The sequence below is a fragment of the Misgurnus anguillicaudatus genome, chromosome 6, assembly GCF_027580225.2.
Source record: "Misgurnus anguillicaudatus chromosome 6, ASM2758022v2, whole genome shotgun sequence".
NCBI lineage: Eukaryota > Metazoa > Chordata > Actinopteri > Cypriniformes > Cobitidae > Misgurnus > Misgurnus anguillicaudatus.
In genome coordinates, this window is record NC_073342.2 from 12,464,882 (window position 1) to 12,487,793 (window position 22,912).

At 40.0% G+C, this 22,912-nt stretch overlaps 1 long non-coding RNA gene and 1 other non-coding gene across 2 annotated transcripts; both read left to right on the forward strand.

Moving 5' to 3' along the window:
- The first annotated feature begins 13,570 nt into the window (after positions 1-13,570).
- On the forward strand, positions 13,571-16,075 carry LOC129423559 (uncharacterized). The gene is made up of 5 exons (XR_012370010.1): positions 13,571-13,739; positions 14,286-14,403; positions 14,640-14,838; positions 14,911-15,019; positions 15,206-16,075. It is a non-coding gene; the product is annotated as an uncharacterized protein (transcript).
- Positions 16,076-22,259: 6,184 nt separating this feature from the next.
- On the forward strand, positions 22,260-22,850 carry LOC141364303 (uncharacterized). The gene is made up of 3 exons (XR_012370013.1): positions 22,260-22,441; positions 22,539-22,608; positions 22,726-22,850. It is a non-coding gene; the product is annotated as an uncharacterized lncRNA (long non-coding RNA).
- The last annotated feature ends 62 nt before the right edge of the window (positions 22,851-22,912 follow it).

Here is a 22,912-nt window from a genome sequence, read left to right on the forward strand (position 1 = left end):
CATACTCTACACTTCCTGCTGGTGTTGTATAATTTTTTCTTCTAAAATACCATCCCTAAATTTGTCCATCCTTAACTTAGGCCTTTCTGTTCTGCCTACTTCTAGAGGTGTTATCTGATGTAGATCTGTGGCTAGACTATCATATGCCTTATGTATCTCAGGGGGTATTCTTATCTGTTCTAATGCTTTGGCTGCATCAGCTGATATGTTAAGAACTGGGTTGTGGTCTTGATTTGCTGTCTTTGTTTTTTTTTTTGGGGGGGGGGCCTGTGGAATCATCTGTCTTTTTGGCGAGTATAGGGGTTTGTAAAAGAGGTTTTACTCTAGCCTGCGGTTGGTCTTGCTCTACCTCTATTCTGTCCTCAAATTGTATGTCACCTGTAATTATTGGTAATTGATTCTCAGATCCCTCATCCCTAGAGGAGGCCTTTTTTCTTTGTCTGCAACTTTTTATCATCTTCTTTTAGAATATCTTTATTAACTATTTATAATTTAAAAAACATTATTATTATTATTTTCTCATCTTTACTTATGTTTTACTCTTAGGGTTTGTAATTTTTACAATTGCTTCCATGTCCTCACACACTGTTACATCAAATGTCCCTTATCAAAGATACTTTTTATTTATTTATTTATTTTTAATATTGTTTATTATTGTTTACTATTATTTTATAATTATTGTATATTCCCCAATACAAAATAAGGGGTGACCAATGAATAAATAGACAGCTTCACACTCAACAATAATATTTCCAAAATAGTTTCAGGTGAACGTGGCCTACTTGATCTCTGAAGATTGTATGGGCAAACCTCGTCTAAATATTCTATCAACACTGACATTCCACAAAGGATTCTACTTATTACTTGCCAGGTTATCTATGGCCACTTTTTCTCTACTTCTGGTCATTTTTGTACTTCCACTAATTGTGTCAAATACCAGTCTATTAATTCATATTATATTACTGCTAAATATTTGCAAAATTTCTTTCCAGAAGTACACTCTGAGGCTATTTTGGGGATTTCCGCCTGAATTTGGACTACCCAATTTCAAAAGCTTCCCATACCCACATGCAGAGGTGCACATACAAAAGTTTGGTATCATTTTACAGGAAACCCTTTGAAATGACATAAAACACTGTTGAAAGTGCTAAACATGATTGTATGTGTTGTCAGTCCTCTAATAAACACAAAAAAAACAGGCGCTTTTGATGTTTTTTTTTCTAAAGTCTGTATTTTAAAGTGTATAACTCTGGCCCTGAGTGGTAACGAAACCTGCAGACAGTTTTGTTTGATTCCAGCAATTGCCAGCTTACAGAGGAAAAGGGATTTTTTTCTCTATCATAATAAATGCAAAAGTTATTTTACTCCAACTGATGGGAGGAATAATACCCTTTTTGTATTTAATTTCCGCCTAAAAATATTTGAAGTGCTCCCATAACCACATACAGTGGAATAAATACAATATCTTTATATCATTTTGCAGAAAACCCTTTGAAGTTACATAAAAAGCTGCTGTTTGTGACAAATATTGTTATTTATGTTGTGTTTCATATGATAAAACACCAAATTGTCATTTTTTATGTTGTAAACACTGTCTTTGATAGTGTATAACTCTGGTTCTGGGTGCTCTAGCAGACTGCAGACAGTTCTGGTTGTTACCAGCAGCAGACAGTAAACACCCTGAAAACAATGAACTCTTTAGCATGTCACATTCAAAATGTATTCTTATTTTACTGAAGGGTGTGAAAATACATTTTCCATATAAATATTAATTTTTTGTTTTGCACATATAATAAATAGCAAGGAATTAATTATGCACACAACCAAAGAAATGCTGTGAATGGACTCGTTGTTTAGAGAAGGACCTAAGATAAAAGATGATGTATCATTTGTGGCTATCTGTGCTATCTGCGGCAGTTCACACTCAAGTTTCCCATATGTTTACAAAAGACAATTTTTTACGTCATTATTCATTCAACGATTGTTGGATATGTGTTGATAATAGAACAAAAATAAGTGTATACTTATTGCTGAGAATGAGAGCTTTCATTTGATATAAGACTTGCCCATGTTTGTCATACTTAAAAAATGTGAAATATGTGAATATTAAATCAAATAAAAAAATTGTGTGTGGGGGATGATAGTGTAAATTAAGTGTAAATAACTTTCTTACAGTAAGAGATATCTTAAAGTGATGCATATCTGCAGAAAGAAGAGAGTCTACGCTTTCAAACAGTATCTCATATGTGGTACTGGGTCCATGACAGACCATTAAAAATTAAAGGAATATTTTATATTAAGTCAAAATAAGATAATTCTGGACCCGGTACAGGGTCCACAGAGTCAAATAAGTTGAATTTTGGTGTTTCACACTCTTTCTGCTGCCTATAGGGATGTTCGTATCAATTAATTTTCCCGACCGACAACCGCAGCTTATTAACCGAACATTAACCGTTAAATTATAAGATTTTAATATTAAATTGTCATTAAATAAAAATACAGTTGACAGTTGTCTGTGACCTGCTAAAAACAAAATATTTTATTTCATTTGAACGTGCAATCAGCAGCGACAATTAATACCTTTGGTTAACGGTTAAACGGTCAATATGAACATCCCTACCTGCTATTAATACATTTCTCTTATATTTAAGTTATTATCATCCATAATTACTTCATTAAGTCTAATAAGGAAAGAAAGAAAATGAAAAAATACGATCAAAAGCTATGATTTTAAAGATAAAATTTAAATCAATAGATTTATAGTCTATATTTACAGAGGCCTCACTTTCTCCTTATCTCTTTACTTACACACACACATATATGCACACAATGAATCTCTGACAGGCACACAGATCTGTCATACGCTCTCATAGTTCACTCAAAGCAGCTTCTCATTCACAAAAATTTCTCTCTCACACTCTCTCTTTCTCATACACACAGCCCCTCCTTTCTCTGCTCCCAAGGCGAGCACCTAGCCGTTACTCTCAGACCTCCGAGACCCCCACATGCCGTTTCACTCAAGCCGTCTCTTATGACTCCAAAACGTTGTTTCAATCAGGTCTCTGGGTACACGTTATCAAAACGTGGTTACACTTACCCACATAACATTTTTTTTCTACTCTGGGTGCCTAAGACATGGTTTCACTTACACCCTTGGAACCCGGATACGTTTTCCTAAAGCGCAATTTCATTTAGGTTCCTGAAACCTCAAGGCACAGTAACACTCAGATCTTTATCAAGACCCCAAGATGCCGTAACACTTAGGTTTCTCGTAGGACCCCAAAATGCTGTAACACTCAAATATTTTTTAAGACCCCAAGGCATTGTACCACTCAGGTCCGACACACCTTCCGCACTCTCACACACACACACACACACACACACACACACACACACACACACACACACACACACACACACACACACACACACACCTGTTTGGAATCTGGAACCATTTTTGCTTTTTCATTTCAATATTTAGCTTTATCTTAATGGAAGCAAATTAATTAATATTATACCCATTAAATTCCGGTTTTAATTTGGAGAGACCTGGAGTATCAATACCACTCAGGGCTTACCTTCGGCAGACCACACAAGCACTATACAGAATAAACAAGTAAATTTATGCTCACCTCTATAGTGACACTGTCATGCTCTCGGTCTGCCTGGGTTTTGTTGTCTGTGTGTTTTGTTGATGTTTTATCGAGCATGTGACAATGTTTTGACAGCTCGCTGTTTTTGCTCCTCCCTCCTTGTTTCCCTATTCATTATCTCTTTCTGGGTCACACCTGTTCCTTATTATCTCTCCTATTTATTCCCTGTGTTCTCCCTCATTCATTGTCAGTTCGTTGTACTCTGTTACCCGTCTGATCGAACTCTTGCCAAGCCAAGTATATATATTCAAGTACTATTAGTAGTGTTATCTTACCTTTGCTACGTCTCGTCTGTCCAGGCTCCAGGCTGTTTGTGTTCCTCAGTGTTTTTGGTCACCTGTACCCACTGTCAGTTATCTCCTGCCGGATTAATCGTCCGCTTCACCTCTGCGATTTTGGCTGCTTTCCAGCCGACGGATCATCACCACGGATCATGCCGATGCCAGCAGGGTCTGCTGAACTCTCGCCCCACGGGCACGAATGGCTTTTTCGGCTGCCGAGTGAATACCTAAACTGCTATTGTGTGTTATCCATTTCAATAAACTTTGTGAATTGCATTCACCGCATGGCCTAGCTTGCACAGATACCTTATTGTTAATATAGCAAAGTACAGCTGGACGTCTCCGCAAATCTTAAAAATGATGTACTCTGTTTATTACTTTGATTGGTCTTGGCTTTCCCTAGCACAACTAACTTATTGTTAATGTGGCAAAGTACAGCTGGATGACTTCTCTAATATAAAATGACGTACTCTTTTTCTCATAATAATCATGGCGAGAACAATTGTGGCTTAGTCGCAGGATCGCACCTGGGCTCTTTTAATTATGAAACGAAAGTCAACTGAGAAAACGAAAGGTGTCACCATAACCTTGTGTAGAAACAATAGGCCTAGTATAATATTAATACAGTGTATGATCAGTAATATACCCAACAAAAACTACTATACATTTCCTAACTCCTCCAGGCAGGATTCAGTTCGTCATGTCCTGTCCCCAAAGTTAGCTGTTCCACTGCTGATAGTTGGCAAACTGTGTTTCTGTCATGTGTGTGTTTTCAGTGCTGATCACCTTCACTTGGACTCACCAGCTGTTTCCCATCACCATTTATATTTAAGCCTGGTTTGTTTAGTGTCCTTCACTGAGACCTTGTTTAATGTCACACTGCCTTCCTGAGTTCTGTTCGTGTCATGTTTGGATTGTTTTATGTATGGATTTTGACCCTTTCCCCGTATGTTTTACAATTCTGGATTACCTACCAATAAGACTGCACTTGGATCTTACCTGCTTTGTGAGCGTGTCGTGACAGAAAGACTCTGTCAAACAAAGATCCAGCAGTATCTCGCGTTCCCGTATGCCTCTCATAAGCTCCAGTATGCCTCAATACAACTGTGAGAGGGTTCAAGTTTATCCTCCCTCCTTAGAGGAGGAGTGGAGAAGAAGACGGAGGAATAGAGTGAAGGGTGAACCTATAAAGAGTTTCGCTCAGTTGTTCTGGTCTTCTGCTTCCGGTTTGGGACTTAACATCACGGAACAGAAAGGCTGGCTCAATCACTGCTTGGACGATCCTCTAACTCAGTGGGAGATGGGCGGACTGGAGATACTGGACTTCTGGGCTATTATCAGCTATCTGCACAACCGCAGCTATAAGAATTTGTGGGAGTTCCACCGCGTCATCCACGTAATCACAGGAGGGGGAGGAGGAAGCCAGCATTGCCCGTTACATCCGGCCAACTTCACAAGTTGGCTGCCACACCCGAGTCTGTTCCCAAAATGGCCGCCGCCAACGCAGCATCTGTTCCTAAGAGGGCTGTCTACAGGTTTGTACCTGCTTTTGAGACTCCACTGTTATACCTGCACCTGTTTTCCAGATGGCCACTGTTGTATAGGGACCGGTTTTCGAAATGGCCGTGACCATGCCTGCACCTGTTCTCAAAATGGCAGCTGCCAAGCCGGCATCTGTTCCCAAGATGGCTGTCGCTATGCCTGCACCAGTTTTTGAGACTGCCGTGGTTAAACGTGCCCCTGCTTTCCAGATGGCCACTGTGTCACAGTCACCTGTTTGCGAGAGGGCCATCATCATTCCTGCACCTGTTCTCAGGAAGGCACCGGAGATATGTTCTGTGGACTCAGCGTTTCCTGTGTTTGCCATGGCCCTGTGGCGTGTGTGGTCTGCTTTCTGCTCTTCTGTTCATCAAGATGTCTCTCAAGCCAATGAATTTGAGTCTCCTGTACTCATCATGGATGAAAGGTCCGAACCTGAGTCTCATGCACTTCAGGTCACGGCTAATTCAATTAAATTCAATTAAATTTTATTTATATAGCGCTTTTCACAAGTGTTAATTGTTGCAAAGCAGCTTTGCATGAGAAGATGTAGAGGAGAACACAGAAAATCAATAGATAATATAAGAAGTAGAATATAGCGGCTAAGGTTAAACCGTACAAGCGAGCGTATTAATAATGTAACATATACAGTAAAGTGCTAAGTTAAGCCAAAGTTGGCTGACTCTCCCTGGGACGAAAAAAAAACCCTAGGAGAAAACCCAATGGGAAAAACTCCTAGAAGGACAAAAACCCTTGGGAGGAATTTATATATATATATATATGCGGGTAAGCAGATTAAACTGGTTTAGCCAGTGGTCGTTGGTCGGGCATCGGCTGGTCATCACATTGAAGGACAGCCAGTAGATCAGTGGTGCGATGACCTTCACAACAACAGGAACTGGGTCTGTTTGTCTCATTGTCCTCGGGGTCGAGGACGAGATAGGGAGACCAAAACAGAGTTCTATTAGCGTAGGGGCCGTTCGCATGTAATGCAAGTGTCATACATTATAGTGGTTTAAGTCAGCTCGGTTCCAGACAGGCTAACTATTGCGGCAATAGCATATTACCCATATGAGGTATGTGAGTGCTTTGTTCTAGAAGTTCTAAAAGGTCCGAACCTGAGTCTCATGCACTTCCTGTCACGGCTGAAAAGTCAGAACCTGAGTCCTCTGCATTTCCTGACACGACTGAATGGTCCAAACCTGAGTCCTCTGCATTTCCTGGCACGGCTGAAAGGTCCGAACCTGAGTCCTCTGCACTTCCTGTCACAGTTGAAAGGTCAGCCTACATGGTCGTTCTGAGCTCCATAGACTCTCTGCCCTGGTCACGATGACCGTGTATGACTCTCAAAGGCTCTCTGTCCCGTCCGAAATGTCCGTTCCTGATTTCCCCAGTCTCTCTGTCCTGTCCAAGATGGCTGATCCTGAGCTCCCTGAACTCTTAACTATGACTAACCTGGCCCAGAGGGCCTCTGTTTTCTCTCTGCCTAGGTTCCTGTCACCGCCGGAATCACCAAGGGTCCCAATTCTGCCCTGGTCTCTGGTTTTGCCTGCGGCTCTGCCTGGGCTTTCTGTTCCGTCCTGGCCTCCTGCACTGCCGGCGCGCTCTGGCCTCCTGCACTGCCAGCGCCCTGGCTTCTGGATCCTTGGCCTCTACAGGATCCTGGCCCGCATGCCCTCCCCCTGATCCACCTCCGTTCCTCCACCCACCTTAACTTTTTTTGCTTGGAGTGTCTGGAAGCCACTCCTTAAGGGGGGGGGGGGGGTACTGTCACAGTTGGCAAACTGTTTTCTGTCATGTGTGTGTGTTTTCAGTGCTGATCACCTTCACCTGGACTCATTAGTTTAATTACCTGCCTCATGTCACCAGCTGTTTTCCATCACCATTTGTATTTAAGCCTGGTTTGTTTAGTGTCAGTCACAGAGTCCTTGTTTAATGTCACACTGCCTTCCTGAGTTTTGTTCGTGTCATGTTTGGATTGTTTTATGTATGGATTTTGATCCTTTCCCCGTATGTATTACAATTGTTGATTACCTACCAATAAAACTGCACTTGGATCTTACCTGCTTTGTGAGCGTGTCTTGACAGACACAGGCTGGGCATTGATGCTCTGCTTTCCCTGCTGAAAAAAACAGCATACCAGCAAGACCAGCATATGTTGTGTTTTGGTGCTGGTTTGCTAGTGAACACCAGCTAAACCAGCATCAAATCAGCACCAGCATTAGCACCAGCTAAACCAGCAACAAACCAGCATTAGCACCAGCTAAACCAGCATTAGCACCAGCATCCCATGCTGGTTTGATGCTGTTTTTTTCAGCAGGGTTCTCAGCGAAAAAAGCTGATTTGGTAAAGGCACCTGCCTCTCACACAGTGGGGTGAATCCGTGTATCATTCGTTTATTCATTTTTTTAATTGAAACCAAAAATGAAAAAAAAAACTACTTGTGTATTCAATATTTGTTTCCAAAACGAAAAAATGGTAAACGACTCGTTTTTCCAAATTTCGTTATTGTGCTCAAAACAAAATTGGAAAAAACAGATAACAAGCAATAAGGACTCACATTTCATTTTCTTTTTTTCTATGGATGCCCAATGGGTTGGGATGCCAGTGGCATGACCCTTTCTAGAGGTCTGCATTTCTGTGGCTCCGATATGATTCTTGCGGTGCAGTATTAAATCAATAAAAAAGCAGTGGAAACTCTTGTGTGATTTAGGGGCTGTCCAAACGGAGACGCGTATCACTGTATACGTATAAATTTGTTATCGTATTGGCGTTTCATCCACACGGATCCAGCGTTTTGGGAGACTGAATCCGCAATTTTTTGAAAACGGGTCCTAAAGTGGATAAATCTGAAACCGACACCCTTGCGGTTTCATCTGTACAGCCAATCCATATATTTTGTGAAGCGAAAACGTCATCACATCACAAGTCGGAAGCGTCACACGTAACAGCAACAACAATAACGGCGGACTACGTGATTGTGTTCGTGCTACAGAAGCTACTAAAGCCTACTAGCTTTATTACAGCAAAATCTATTGCTTCTATGCAATTGTGGTGACCAACAAGCGATAATGGACAACACCATACGTTGGTTGTGCGCATGCTCAAAGTCTTCTTCTCCGTGTATAGTGTATATCCGTGGCACAATTACAGCGCCCCATACTGGTCCGGCATATATACTACACCGCTTTCAGTCAGTTTCAGTGGTTTCGTGTTTACGGATAATTTTTTAGAGCAAGGAAAAAAAATGATCGGATAGGGAATGCACCGGCTTCATGTGGACATAGCCTTAGACGCGAGCGGGCGGTCTGACAATCGCTTATTAAGTTATGAAGTAACGAATACTGTTTCCGGACCGTGTCCAAGCCTCCAATAATTTCAATAGAGGATCTTATATAAACAGTCACTATTTTACACGTTTACGAAAAATATTAACTCAAAGTGTAGGCTACGATGCAGTCTCCATGCTTACAGAATCACCGACAGCAATATATTAATAATTAAAAAATACTTTATTTATTAGTAGGTCAACGATGTAACAGCTCTTTACGCCTTCTACCATCTCATAATCGGTCATCATTTATCAAATTATACAATTTAAGTGAATTTGTGCTTAAAACAAGCAAAAATATCTGCCAATAGGGTGATAACAAAATGTGAAATCAGATTTATTTTTTAAAACACTTAATTCAAGCAAAATTTTCTCACCCCATTGGCAGATAATTTTGCTTGTTTTAAGCACAAATTCACTTAAATTGTATATTTTTGTCTAAAAACTAAACTTATTTTCTTAGGTCATTTTGCTCATCAAGAAAATACATTTTGATTTAAGAATTTTTAGATATTTCTACTAAAAACAAGACAAAAATACTAAGTATGTTTTTTGCAGTGTTGTTCAAAGAATATTTTTCCATTCCAAAAACCTTTTGTAAAAAAGTTAAAGGTTATTTACAGCCAATATTAATTCTTCTACAACACCTTTTTTTATAAGAGTGTTGAGCATTGAGTTAGCAGCTTAACCCTTTCACCGCCAGCGTTTTTTTAAAAAAGTTGCCAGCCAGCGCCAGCGTTTTTCATGATTTTCACCAGTTTAATGCCTTCCAGAAAATGTTCTTCTTCAAATATATTAACATACAATATACCAAATGAAAGAACAGACCCTCTGCTTTCAAACAAAAAAAAAAAGTTTCATCCTACCTTTCGTGGTTCTTTTGTAATCAGCTCTTGAATATGGGTAGGTTTCTGCAAAAACACCACATTTTGAGCAAAAAGCAGAGATAATTCCATTTTTGTGACAGACTTTTCATAGAGATCCCATTCAGAGCGATCTTTAAAACAGACACGGACATGCAGCTGCTTAGGGCAATACTTCCGGTTTTAAAAAGTTGCGGAAGGGCGCCACCTGGTGGATAATAGCGGTATTGCGGAAAGACGGAAAATCTCGTCATTGGCGGGGAAGCGTTTTCTCTTAATTGACGAGATATCTCGTCAATGGCGGTGAAAGAGTTAAAGATCTTGGGTTCAAACCAAGGAAAATCATACTGATAAATTGAGGGTGCCTTCATTTTTTTATAATCTTTATGGTTTTTTGTCAGTGACATATGTACAGACATACAGAGGAATGAATTACCATTTATCTTCTCCCTCATAAATGTGTCTCTCATTTCGCAACTCCAATATCCCTGCATCAGAACATTGAGACAAGGATTTCGACTTGTTTCATTACTTTGCTTAGAGTATAATCAATGGTGGATACTAGGGGTGGGCGGTATGAGCAAAAATTCATATCAAGGTATTTTTCACACTTCAGCCGGTATAACGGTATTACGGTATGTTGCCATATGAGATAAAACATTTTGGAGTCACACTGTAGTAGTTAAATTACTGGCAAAATTTGTATTTTTAACCTTATGTTACTAATAAGTGAGGGATTGGACATTAGACATGATTGTTTTATCTTTTCCCATTTTTTCCTTTAAAAGTGCCATTGTGTGGATGGGTGGACTCATCTTCTTATGCATATTGTCACTAATATGGGAAGTATGAAAGTATGGAAATTAGTATGGTCATTTGCTGGTAGGCTATGTGCCTTTTTACAATGTTTTACGCTACATCCAACAACTTTAAAGCTGTGTGCTGTGTATATCTTGTGTCTGTTTGATTTATAAATATAGAAAGATCAAGATTTTCTTTTTGTTGTTAATATGAACATCTGATGGGAGATGCCACCTCACTTTAAATTATTATTAATCCCTGAACGCATTAATAAATGCAGTTTATTAATACAAGTTAGTTATATTAATACATGTATTTATTGCATTTAATTTAATTAACCAGCAGATTCACAGTGCCAAAAACACTTCACTTCACTTCACTCGTTTTTATGCGTAAATATGCACTATGTATTGTTTAATAGCATCTCTAATTTATAAATCCCCATTAATAAAACGAAATTTACCATTAAAGGCTGTTTGTAATGTGTTTGGTATGTTGCTTACGTTATCCGCTAAAGGACCCAGAAAGTGCTATTCATTTAACCGTAACTCCTCAACCATTTGCGCTATCAAAAAAGGAATAGTTCCTAAAAGAAGATAAATTGCACGTTTTGGCAAATTATGGTTTATTACGGTAATTTCTTGCTTTCCGTCCTCAATTCGCTGTTGTTGTCTGGTGGATAGCGCGTGCAGGGCGCAGTAGAGAGCAGATCTGAGTGAAAAGCAAGTAACACCGTTAAACGCCTTTGAAGCAGTGAGGTAAAAAAAGCCTCCTAAAAATGTATAACACTGATGACGCGCTTTTGTGCCTTGGGACTCGACAGCCCGACTGTTTAAGTTGATTTTCAATAAAGCAGTGTTGATTTTGTTCGCTTTTGGGTCCTTTTATGTTTCAGAACCTGGTAATGCTTAGGTAAGCCACGGGCTTGTTTCTCGCCAAACTCGCTGTATACAGATCACAACACCTGAAATATAGTCTTTGGCAGGATTTGCGTGCACAATGATGTGCATCCTCTTAAAAAAAAGATGATTAAAATGGATTGAAGTGGGATCGGAGCTTTTCGTTTTGTGTTTCTGTGGACAGCGCATCTCAGGAATGGAGGTATGACTTTTAAGACTTGGGTAAACTCCCGCGGGGTCTTAAAAAAATAACATTCAGAAAGTTAAATTGAAGTCCTAGGATGAAGCTCTGGGCGTTTTAATGCCTTAAATATAACTTTCTGAAGGTTAGTTTTTAACACCCCGCGGGAACCCTAATAAGTGCAAAAATAGAATTTATAAATATATAATGCCGGTATCAACGGTTTTGAAAAATCCATATAATTGCGTGACAAAATACCGGTAATTACTATCATACCGGTTTATCGCCCACCCCTAGTGGATACTAATTCACTCCCTAGCGAACAGAGTACCCCAGCAACACAGTATATCTCTACTTTAGAACATTGTAGAGACACATGGCTGGGCTTGTTTCACTTGTGTCTTGGGGTGTTATCTGTCATGACTTCGGTCTGATCGGTCGCTTCTGTGTTTATATTGACTTTCTGCTTTGTTTTGACAGTTTAGCATGTGCGCGCCAGTCACTTGGGGTTCTCTCCTCCCACCTTGTTATCTTATCTGTCATCCCTCACTTGATCCCTGTTTAATCCCCATTCGGTTTTGCTATTTAATGCTGTCGTGTTTATTGACTCCTTGAGAGTTCGTATTAGTTACATTGTTCTTGCCCGTTTTTTTCCTTGTCTAGTCCAAGTCTTGTCCTGTCTACTATTGCTATCTTAGTGTTTGTTGTTTTATTTTTTATTACCTTTTTTCCTTTTTCTCGTGTTTGCTCTAAGGCTCCAGTTCTCCGTTCGCTCTCCCCACAGGTTGCTCACCATCAGCAGCTGTTCTCGGCTGCCACTGACTTCGGTTTCTCAATCTGGATTCTCGTAGTGATGATGCCGTTCACTACTTGGGGTCCTGTGGTTATCATCAGCTCTCCCTGAAATTGGTCCTGTGGTTATCATCATCTCTCCCTGGCATTGGTCCAGTGGTTGTCTACATATGTCCCTGGCGTTGGTCGGGTGGTTATCATCTCTCCCTGACATTGGTCCTGTGGTTATCATCATCTCTCCCTGGCATTGGTCCAGTGGTTGTCTACATATCTCCCTGGTGTTGGTCGGTTGGTTATCCCCTCTCTCCCAGGCTAAACCCTGTGGTTTTCCTTCGCTCCCGGGCATAGCTCAGTGGTTTATTTTCAATTAAAAGACTCTGTTACCTGAAACAGTTGATATGTGTGAGATGTTTTGTCTTTTTTTTGTAGAGAAGATAAGGGAAATTAGGCAGAATATTAGGGTTGCTAATTATGATCCTGCTGTTTATTAGAATCCCAAAGCCACTTTTAGCCAGTTTAGTCCGGTTTCCTTTTCTTATCTTCAGGAGATTATTTCAGTTAAAACCATGTGGATCTCCCTGTGATGTCATGTCTCCTCATCTTTTTAAAGAGGTTTTTGATGTGGTTGGTACTGTCTTTCTGAAACATGCAATTGTTAAACAACTTTTAAAAAGTTCAAATTTGGATCCAACAATTGTATCTAATTTTAGGACAGTCTCTAATATTTCTGACTCGGGCGACGTGGACCATGACCCAGATAGCATGTAGTAATCGGCCCGTGCTCGGCTGCCCCGCGGTACCTGTGGCTCAGAATCAGCATCGGCATTTGTTAACCGGGCCAAGTGTGGCTCGCAGCTCACTCTGGCACATGCAGTTTTGTTATGACTGTAAAGCACTGGGCCGATTCATGTTTACCGTATCTGTCTGTAGAGATCCGGGCCACTTCTGGAAATGACTCGGCTTAAGTTCAAAGGATGGTTTTCAAAGAAGCAATAAATTAACAAAAAATATTTTAAAAGTGACATAAATTCCTGAACGTATCTGATAATGTGCTATCTACTCGTCGAATGTTGTGAACTTGTCCAAAACAAAATATCTAGGGTAAAACTTATCATTTTAAATAATAATATTATTATAAAAGTAATAATATATAGTGTCGTTTTGCACAGTTTTCTTTAATATTTATAACCATTTATAACAACATTTTTTGTAACGAAGCATGCAGATTATTATTTACATTATTTTTAACATGTATGCACGCTCGGGTGACATCATCAGTGGGAGGGGCCTCATAGCCTTCCTGTGGTGATCACTATGTTTTTGCAGCTTGGACGAAAAAACAACAACAATGGATTATTTAGCAAGACATGCGAAAATGGGATCATCTCAGAATAAATGGGTAAGCATCAATGCGGTTTTATTTTCTAGTATTTTATGTAGCAGACGCTCTGAAAGGGACTTAGTCATAGATATAATATAGTAACGTTAATGTGGCCGCCATCTTAAACCGACTGTAGGTACGTTGCTAGTTTTGTTGCGTGGCAGCATAACGTTATTTCTGGTTAAATCGGCAGACCATCGCAAATAGGGCTCGGGGATTAACGTTACTCACAAGTAAGATTTAACATTACCGTACTATTGGTTGTAGTTGAGAAGGATTATCTCTGATATTATTGTACTGAAATCGTAGCCAGCTAACTGTTAGCTAGGCTATGTTTACTTTACCAGCCGGTGTTCCGGTTATGAACTGAGACTTGATAAGTCATATAATTTGATAAAACTTAGGCTGAATCCCAAACCGCCTACTTCCATAGTATGGAAGCAGGCCGTTTGGGATTCAGCCTTTGATTACAACTAATAGCGAGCCTATAACATTTAGCTGGGCTCAAACAATGCACGGCAAATTTCAAATCTTGCATAATGAATCAATGACGTATTTCCGTAGCCTACTGATTGGACGACGGCCATTGAATGGACGATAAAGATGTACAGGTGTAGCGTTCACGCAGAGATTCAGTTTCACAAGTTCAACAACCGTTCAACGTTGGATTGCAATCGCAAAGGTAATGTTTTACTACTTGATATGTTGTTGGTCTTAAAAGTAACTTGAAATCATTTTAAGGAAATTTTATGGGTTACAGACACATCCATTTTAATATAATTCCAATTTAGCATGATGTCAACAGTTAATGGTTAATGGTCGGTTAATTGTGTCTGTTAACAGTCCTGGAAAAATAGTAGAACAGATCCAAAGACTTATGTTTTATAATGAAAATGAACTAAGTTTTTTTTTTTTAAGATTTTTTTGAAAATGTTCCATATTTTGGAGTTCAATGAATCATATGAAGTAGAAGTTGTGCCATCTTCATGGGTGCATAATGGTATCTGTGCTTGGCCGACTTACAAATCTATGGCTAAGATCCAAAAGGCTGTAACACTGCAAGAATCTCCTAATAGTACTTGGTCTGCCTTCAAGGTTCGAATTATTCATACAACAGGTAGTATAACATATTAAGAAAACTTTGTTGTTAACCTCCACAAAAATGTAACAATATTAATGTATTTTATAGACACCTTTCAGGAAGCTCGGCTCAAACTTCCACAGGCAACTCTGATGTCTGACTTGCAGACGGATGATGATGACGATGATCGTCCAGCATACACAAGAAGAAAGAACAGGTTTGTATTTTTACCCCAGTTGTTTTTCATATTACCGTGTAGGGCAATTCTGACGTTATGGACTTGTATTTGTATGTAAATTGTGTGTATCTATTGCATTCATCCATTATAATCTGCAAGTTTTGCTATGGCACATTGCTATTGGATATTATTTGGATATATTTTATCCCTCATTTATCTGTTCAGAGGGAACAAAAGAAACCACTTAAGTGAGTGTGACGAAGACAATTTCTTTGCCAGCAAGAGACTGGAAAAAACGAGTCGAATTCAGGATCATTCAGAAGTTGTTGCAGCACCACAAATACCCTCACCACCACTGACTATGGTAGACGACCTGAGAACTCCATCCAGACGTGCATTTGGTATTACAAGTCCCAACACCTCTAGGTATAATTTAAGTCCATGTACCAGTGCAGTTGGTCAAGATGGAGACAGCACCTGTTGCAGTTCTTCATGTGTTTGTAAGTATACACCACTTTATCATATTTTTAAAGGCCCTTTTTCACTAAAAGTAAGCGTAACTTGACAATTTAAACAAAACAGTTCTTTTAAACATAAAAGAACACAGTTGTTTTATTTTAATTGTTTTTCTTTGGATAGTTGTCCAATGGGTAAATATTTAAGCATAACTGACTCTTTATCCTACCACACACGATATACAAAAACAAGCTTCACCTTCTCGTATTCTGAGTGACAGCTCTTCTCTGGGTGATCACCAGATTCATTGATCGCATAATAACAATATGATTTGACGCGAGGCACAGATTAGTGATTTAAGTCCGATCAGGCATTACGTTTTCCGCAATGCACGGTTGTCATGGTTGCTTAGCTGCGAAAGACGGCACGCGCTCTGAAGGAAGAAGCACATTGACCGGCGTTTAACACTTGTGTTTAGACGTGACATGCGAACGGCCACGGGACGCTGTAATGTATATCGAAGTGTCTGAAATGTGTATACAAGCCATATCACCGTTATTTGAAAAAATATATACCGTGACATATATTGATATTGAATTATTGTCCAGCTAAACTTCAACATAAATGATGCTCATTTTTGTATTTTGTTTTTAAAGCACAAGAGATCATCAAGCAACAACTTGTCATGGTTCTTAAAAATCAGCAAAAACAGAACAGTGCTCAGTCACAGAGTGATGAATTTCCAGACATCAGTTCATTCAACCTTCCTTTGTCAGATTTATCTGATCTGGAAAGGCTTGAAAATCAATTTAAGGATCAGCCAGAACACATGAAGAAGTTGGTAAGTTCAAGAACTTGCAGTTTTCACACAATTTGTCTTGTAATGTATTATATTTTTATGAATACTCTGTTATTGTGTGTGTTAAACAGGTGACCTACTTTGGAATTATTGGGGGGTTTTCCACCAAAGAAGCTGTGTGGCGTATCCTGGGAAAGCTTTTGGTGAACTCTTTGGCTACAAAAAAAAAAATTAACTGGAGTGGTGCAAACCAAAAAGTGGCATTTCGTGCATTGGCCCTCAGGACTGTTGTAGTCAGTAAGTTGTTTTTTATATATAATCCAGCACACAGAGGCTGCTACACTGACTCTCATGCAAGACTTCTTTCAAATGAATGTTGAATATGTATTTTTATCTTCTAAGGGTTTAAGTGACATTGTCTTTTCTGATCTGTAGTTGGAGGGAAAAATCCATATGTAAATTGCATGACAAAGTATAACTTTTTTCTATTGTTTTCTATATACAGATGCAGTGAGGGCAAATGCCCATACCAAGATGTCCACTGATAAAATACATAACAAGATGGTTACAACTTGCTCCTGACAGGGATGGAGGAAGGAAGGAAAGGGCTAAATCAAAATCTAACTTTTAATTAAAGGATTAGTTCACCTCAAAATGAAAATTTCATAATTTACTCACCTCAATGCCATCCAAGATATCCATGTCTTTGTTTCCTCAGTGGAAGAGATGTTGCTTTTTTGAGAACATTTATGAATGTTTTTTTTTTAATAAGGACTTCAATGGGCTCCAACGTTTTGCAGTCCAAATCAATGCAGTTTCAAAGGTCTTTGTAGTGCTTCAACAGGCTGGTAAACAATCCCAGTTGAGGATTAGATGCTCATCTAGCAAAACGATCTGTCCACAGCAAAATCACCAGTGTTAAATCTACACTGCTGGTGTGGTACCCATATATACACCAGGAGTGTACATTTAACACTGGTGATTTTTCTGTGTAGTGAAACGAGCCCCTAATCCTCAGCTGGGATTGTTCACCAGCCTGTTGAAGCTCTTCAGAGACCTTTGAAACTGCATTGATTTGGACTGCAAAACATTGAACTCAATTATTAGAGAAACCTCCAGAAAAATTTTTCTCAACTTCATTTCTCTTCCACTGAGGAAAGAAAGATATTGATACCTTGATGACATTGGGGTGAGTAATTACTAGGAAGTTTTCATTTTGAGGTGAACTTGCCTTTAAAGGCATTTAAGGCGTATTTTAAATTTGTGAACTTTTTACACGAGCAGTTTTTTTTATTATGTTTATTTAAAAACTGTGTTTTAACTTCTGCAATGTTATTTTTTTAAGTCTTTTAGTGTGTTTCTTTACACCTGTGCAGTGTGCATTTTATAAATAAATATGCTCTTCATATTTTCTTGTCTTGGTTTATCATTTGCAACAATATGGGATAAATATGAAATGTTTTGTTTCCATTTTATTCAAAAGTTAGTATAGATATACATTTTGTATTGACTTTGTGTTTATATGAAAGAAAATGCTAAAGTTATTACATGGGTTATTTAAGAAACATCTATACAAGTAGTCATAATGATTTTAATAACATGGCAAGGTTGATTTGCGTCAGCTCCGGCGGGGAGTGCGTATTTGTGACGGCCCGATTCTGGGTTGATTACGGCAATGTCGGCAAGCTAACGGCTGCCGCATCTGGGCCAGTTGATTCGGCCCGGAATCGGGCAGTGAGTAAACTGTCATCCGGCACGAGTGCATCAGACGAAAGCGGGCCGACGGGTAAGTCTCCGGCAGGTCGGAATCTAACCGGAACTGGCCTGAGTGTATTTTGCTATCTGGGGAGGTCTTGCTTGCCAGGCTAGAAAGTTGTAGGCATCAGAAAAACTGTATTAAGTTGGGTTCGGTCATATCTTGAAAATAGAAGCTTTTCAGTTAATATTAAAAAAAAGGTGTACTACCCATTTAAGAAAACGTCAGCTGGCGGTGACGCAATTATGGCGCTTTTCCATTGCATAGTACCCCACGGTTTGGTTTAGTTTGGGTCGGGTCAGCCCACTTTTGGGAGCTTTTCCATTGGGATCACTTCGTAGTACCCGATACTTTTTTTCGTACCACCTCGGTTGGGGTTCCAAGCGGCCCGAGCTGATACCAAACGTGACGCGTAAACACTGTAGTTCACTGATTGGTCTGAGAGAATCGTCATCGGCGCCGTCATCCTATTATGTAAAATATTAGCTTTAGCTTAAGGCTTGCTGCTAGCTTGCGCTGTCTCGAGCAAACATGTTGTCATCTGTGCTCTGTTTTAAGTTTCCAAACACCCTTTTAGCGATTAAAACATCCACAGGTTGTGAATCAGGAACACATAACAGTTTTTTCCAGACTTGCAGTTTGTGGCGGCACATTCGCGACGTGCACGTCAGTATTATTTATGCTTTAATGCAACTTCATTGAGGCTCAGCGGAGCGCCGTCGACAGACGCCACGGGTGTTTGAACAGAAACTGTCATGTGAGACATACGTAGTTATAAACGCGATGTGCAAAGTAAACATCTATTTGTGGTGGCCAATTTTAATTTTGTGGCGGACTGATAAATAAATAATGGGAATGTACAAGGACGCTCTCTCTTGTATGATGTCACAGCCGTATGCAGCGCAAATATAACGACACGCCTATAATTCCTCCCACTGCGAAGTGATACTAAACTCAATGGAAAAGCTAACCACGCCAAAGTGAGGTGAGCTGACCCGACCCAAACCAAACCAAACCGTGGGGTACTATGCAATGGAAAAGCGCCATTAGAGTCTGATACGGAACCAGCAGGCTTGCGCAGTGCATGAGACACGGGCTCTGTAGATCTGAATCATCCAAGGTTAAATCCATTATCTATGGCATAGGATGATCAGAGATTGTGTATTGTAAGCACGTGATGAGTTCTGGATCTGTTATGAAAGATACGGATTCGGGTGCCACTACCGTGTTTGTGTGATTTATACAGTGTATTGTTTCACCCCAAAAAGTGTGCCCTAACATTTGTAATTATTGAGAGGATTTAAACAAATGTATACTTTCTTTGGATGGTTTATTTTGGTTCTTTTTGATATTGGGAAATCTTTGTTTGGTGTTTATATACAGTTATAGCGCCCCCCTTGGGTGAAATGGAGTAGTGATACTTGGATGTCAGTTTGTTGATATTGAATTGTCATCTGTAATTGGTGAAATCCTTCATTTCCATTTTTGATCACAACTGAGAAAATAATCTATACAAATTAGTTAAACGTATAAATGATAGTGATGAGCGAGTCACTTGAAACTCGGATCATTTAACCCGATCCCTAAAGACTCGACTCGAGAACCATGAGTCCTTAGTGACCATTAACCCGAGTCAGTTGAGTCCTCTCAGATTTTGCTTTAAAACTGAGAAATTGGATCAAACACAAAGCTCTTCAAATGTTTACAACAGAATTACAACACATAACTCTACATAAGCTGCCATATGTTCTATAACTTGCAACAATGAGTTAATTTACATCACCAAATGTCGACTGGGGGTACCGAGTGAGCCAAAAGCTCACTCGTAATTTTCTGCAGCTCCGAGTCCAAGTACACAGGGATGCGTGCGCGCGACAATGAGTTGGTCGGCGGCTCGGGGATTCACACACAGAGTGACTCAACTCATAGAGCTTGAATCCTGGACTAGGAGAAACGAGCCTTGCTCGTGTTATTAACCCACTGACTCATGTAGGCTAATCTATTGCAATATTTGACTGGCACAATGTTTTGTGTAGAAGCTGCAAATGTTAAAAATTTTTAAATACGAGGACTGTTGCAGCAGTGCTGCTGTAAAGATCCGCCACCGACGGACGTACACGGCTCCTCTTGTTGACTGAGTCACTCAGAGTTACGTGAGTGGTTCACTCACAGGACCCGTGCAGGAGCGGGCGAGCGGCTCTGTCTGGGACTCACTCACAAGATCATGTTCTTGCGCGGATGAGTGACTGTGTGGCTGCATTAACGGAAGCCTATCGTGGATCTTGTAAGTCAATCTGAAACAGGACACGTTCCTCTCACGTCCCAATTCAACAAAGCCTCACATCTTTTAAACCTGGTGTTGATATATTTGTCGTTATGAAATGAAACTAAACACACACACCGAACTTTTACAATTTTGTTATTGATAATGTTACCACGGACATGCATGCTTTTTTTTACAAGTTCCTCAGGTCACATGAGCCCTTTTTGCAAGCAGAGGAGTCATAGACTCGTAACTTAGCTGTATGCGTGATCTGAGTTGCTTGGTTGCATTAGTATTAGCGATTGGAACTGGGAGATTTTGACCAAGTGATTCAAGTGACTCAAGTGACTCGCACAACCCGGATCATATTAGTGAGTGACTCAGAATAACCCGAATCCTTAAAAAGATCCAGGGTTGACCATCACTAATAAATAAATATAAGCAACTTTAAAACGTGATTCAGTATAAATTCATTTATTTTGTTAAACTGGCAACAAAACTTGGTACCAGGAGTGGGGTCTCCTTTAATTTCTGATTAATATTGCCAGTGAGTTAAGTGTTAGTGGCACAGGGGTATTAAACAAACAAACACGGTGGTGGTGGTGAAGAGGAGCATCCTGCGCAGAAGGAGTCAGTGGCAGCCAGACGGAGTGTTCGGCGACTGTGGAAAAGGGGAAATTCAATGTGACAGTGCACACGGAGTGGTGACACTGGCTTTCCTGGGATTTCTGAAGTAGGCACAAACTGTCTCTGTTAGTTTACACGTTCGAACATGTCTGACCAATCTGAGGGAGAAGAGGACGACATTCGTTAGAGGTTAAAAGAACTAAGTCAAAAGCATGAAAAAACAGTGGAGTTACTTGAGTATTTAAAAGGGGGACTTAATAAAACTTATGTGTATGTACCCTGAGAACGTCACATCAGTCCCTTTTCAGGGGACATTGAAAAAGATGTGAGAACACTAGATGAGTTTGTAGAAGAGGTTGAGCGTGCTTTAAGAGCTCAAAATTTGACACCAGATGATGAATGTGATTTTGTTATATCTTTGCTGCGAGGTGCTGCCTTAGATGAAGTTCGACTGCGAAGCACTGTAGACACAGATATAGCCACTGATGTACTTACTTATCTTAGGGATGCATTCACAGATAGGCGCAGCAGTGCCCAACTCCTCCAGGACTTTTATAGTCGTGAACAGAAAGAGGGGGAGGATATTCGTGATTTCTCTCATGCACTGGCTCAAGCATTAGGTCGAATTTCTAAGCGCGCACCTGAGGCGGTGGGGGATGAAAAAATAATGTTAAGGGACCAGTTTGTAGAGGGTATCCGAGATCCTGCACTCAGACGAGACCTTCAACGTTATGTTAGGGACAAACCTGAGTCTTCTATGGTGGAAGTAAGAGAAGAAGCTTACCTCTGGAAACGATGAGCAGTTGGGGATGGTTCGAACCCCTAAAAGTCGAAGTGGTGCTTATAGCTCATTTAGCAAAAGCATGCATTGTGCAGAAATGAAAGCCGTAGGCCATGACCCAATCACCTTATCCAAAGTAATGGATGTGGTCACTGAGCAGGGTAGGCAGATTTCTGAGCTGACACAAGCTGTTAAAGGCTTAATGGCACAACAGCAAGGGGCTGGGGACAAGCAGACAACTAACAAGCGAGCTCAGTTACGATTTACAGAGGATGGCAAGCCAATATGTCTAAAATGTCAGGAAGTGGGGCATATTGCGAGGATTTGTCCTCAGAAAGGTAGCTCTAAAAACCCTGCATCCCGTTCTAGTGAGTCGGGAAATTGAACGCCCCGGTTGCTATGAGTCGAGCAATTAGGGGGCAACCTGTAGACTCAAACCAAGATGAGCTGTTGAACAGAGAAGTGGGAACATGTCTTCAAGTAGATATTAAGTTTAGTCGGCATTAAGTTTGGATTTGTTTCATCGCTTTTTCTTTACTTCTAAAAATCAGCATGTCAAAAATGTTAAGTTGCTGTTTTGTTTTTTGTTCACAGCTTGTTCAAAAGCTGTCATCAGTTCGTTCCTCCAGATGGCTTTTATCAGGCATGCAAATATGATGTGTGCAACATGAACGATACGTCTATTGGCTGTCAGAGCGTGGAGGCCTACGCCAAGTTGTGTGGTCAACAGTCTGTCTGTGTTGACTGGAGAAATTCTGCTGATCTTAAAGGACTATGTGGTTAGACAGCACGATCAAATGTATGGTTGGAAATACAGTGCCATACTGTATATGAGGTGACCCTAAATGTTTTGATTCTGAATGTTTTTCATAACAGCATACAAATGCCCCAGTCACAAGGTATACAAGGCTTGTGGGCCTAAAGTGGAAAAAACCTGCAGTACATGGTAAAAGTCTAAACTGCATCAGTAACTCTTTAAATGTATAATAAAGTGCTAAAACTGTAATAGTTGATGCTCTGAAAATTCACCACTTCTCTGCTTCCATTGTGCACTTATAACTAGGTACAATGATAAAATTGCAAAGGATGAATGCCATAATAAAGACTGCCGTGCAGAGGTTATGGAAGGCTGTTTCTGTCCTAATAATGCATATCTGGTTAGTTCGATGACAGATGAATGCACACCTTACTGCGGTAAGAAATGTTAACTATTTTCCCATTTTCTATAGTTTAGCAACATTCTGCATTAT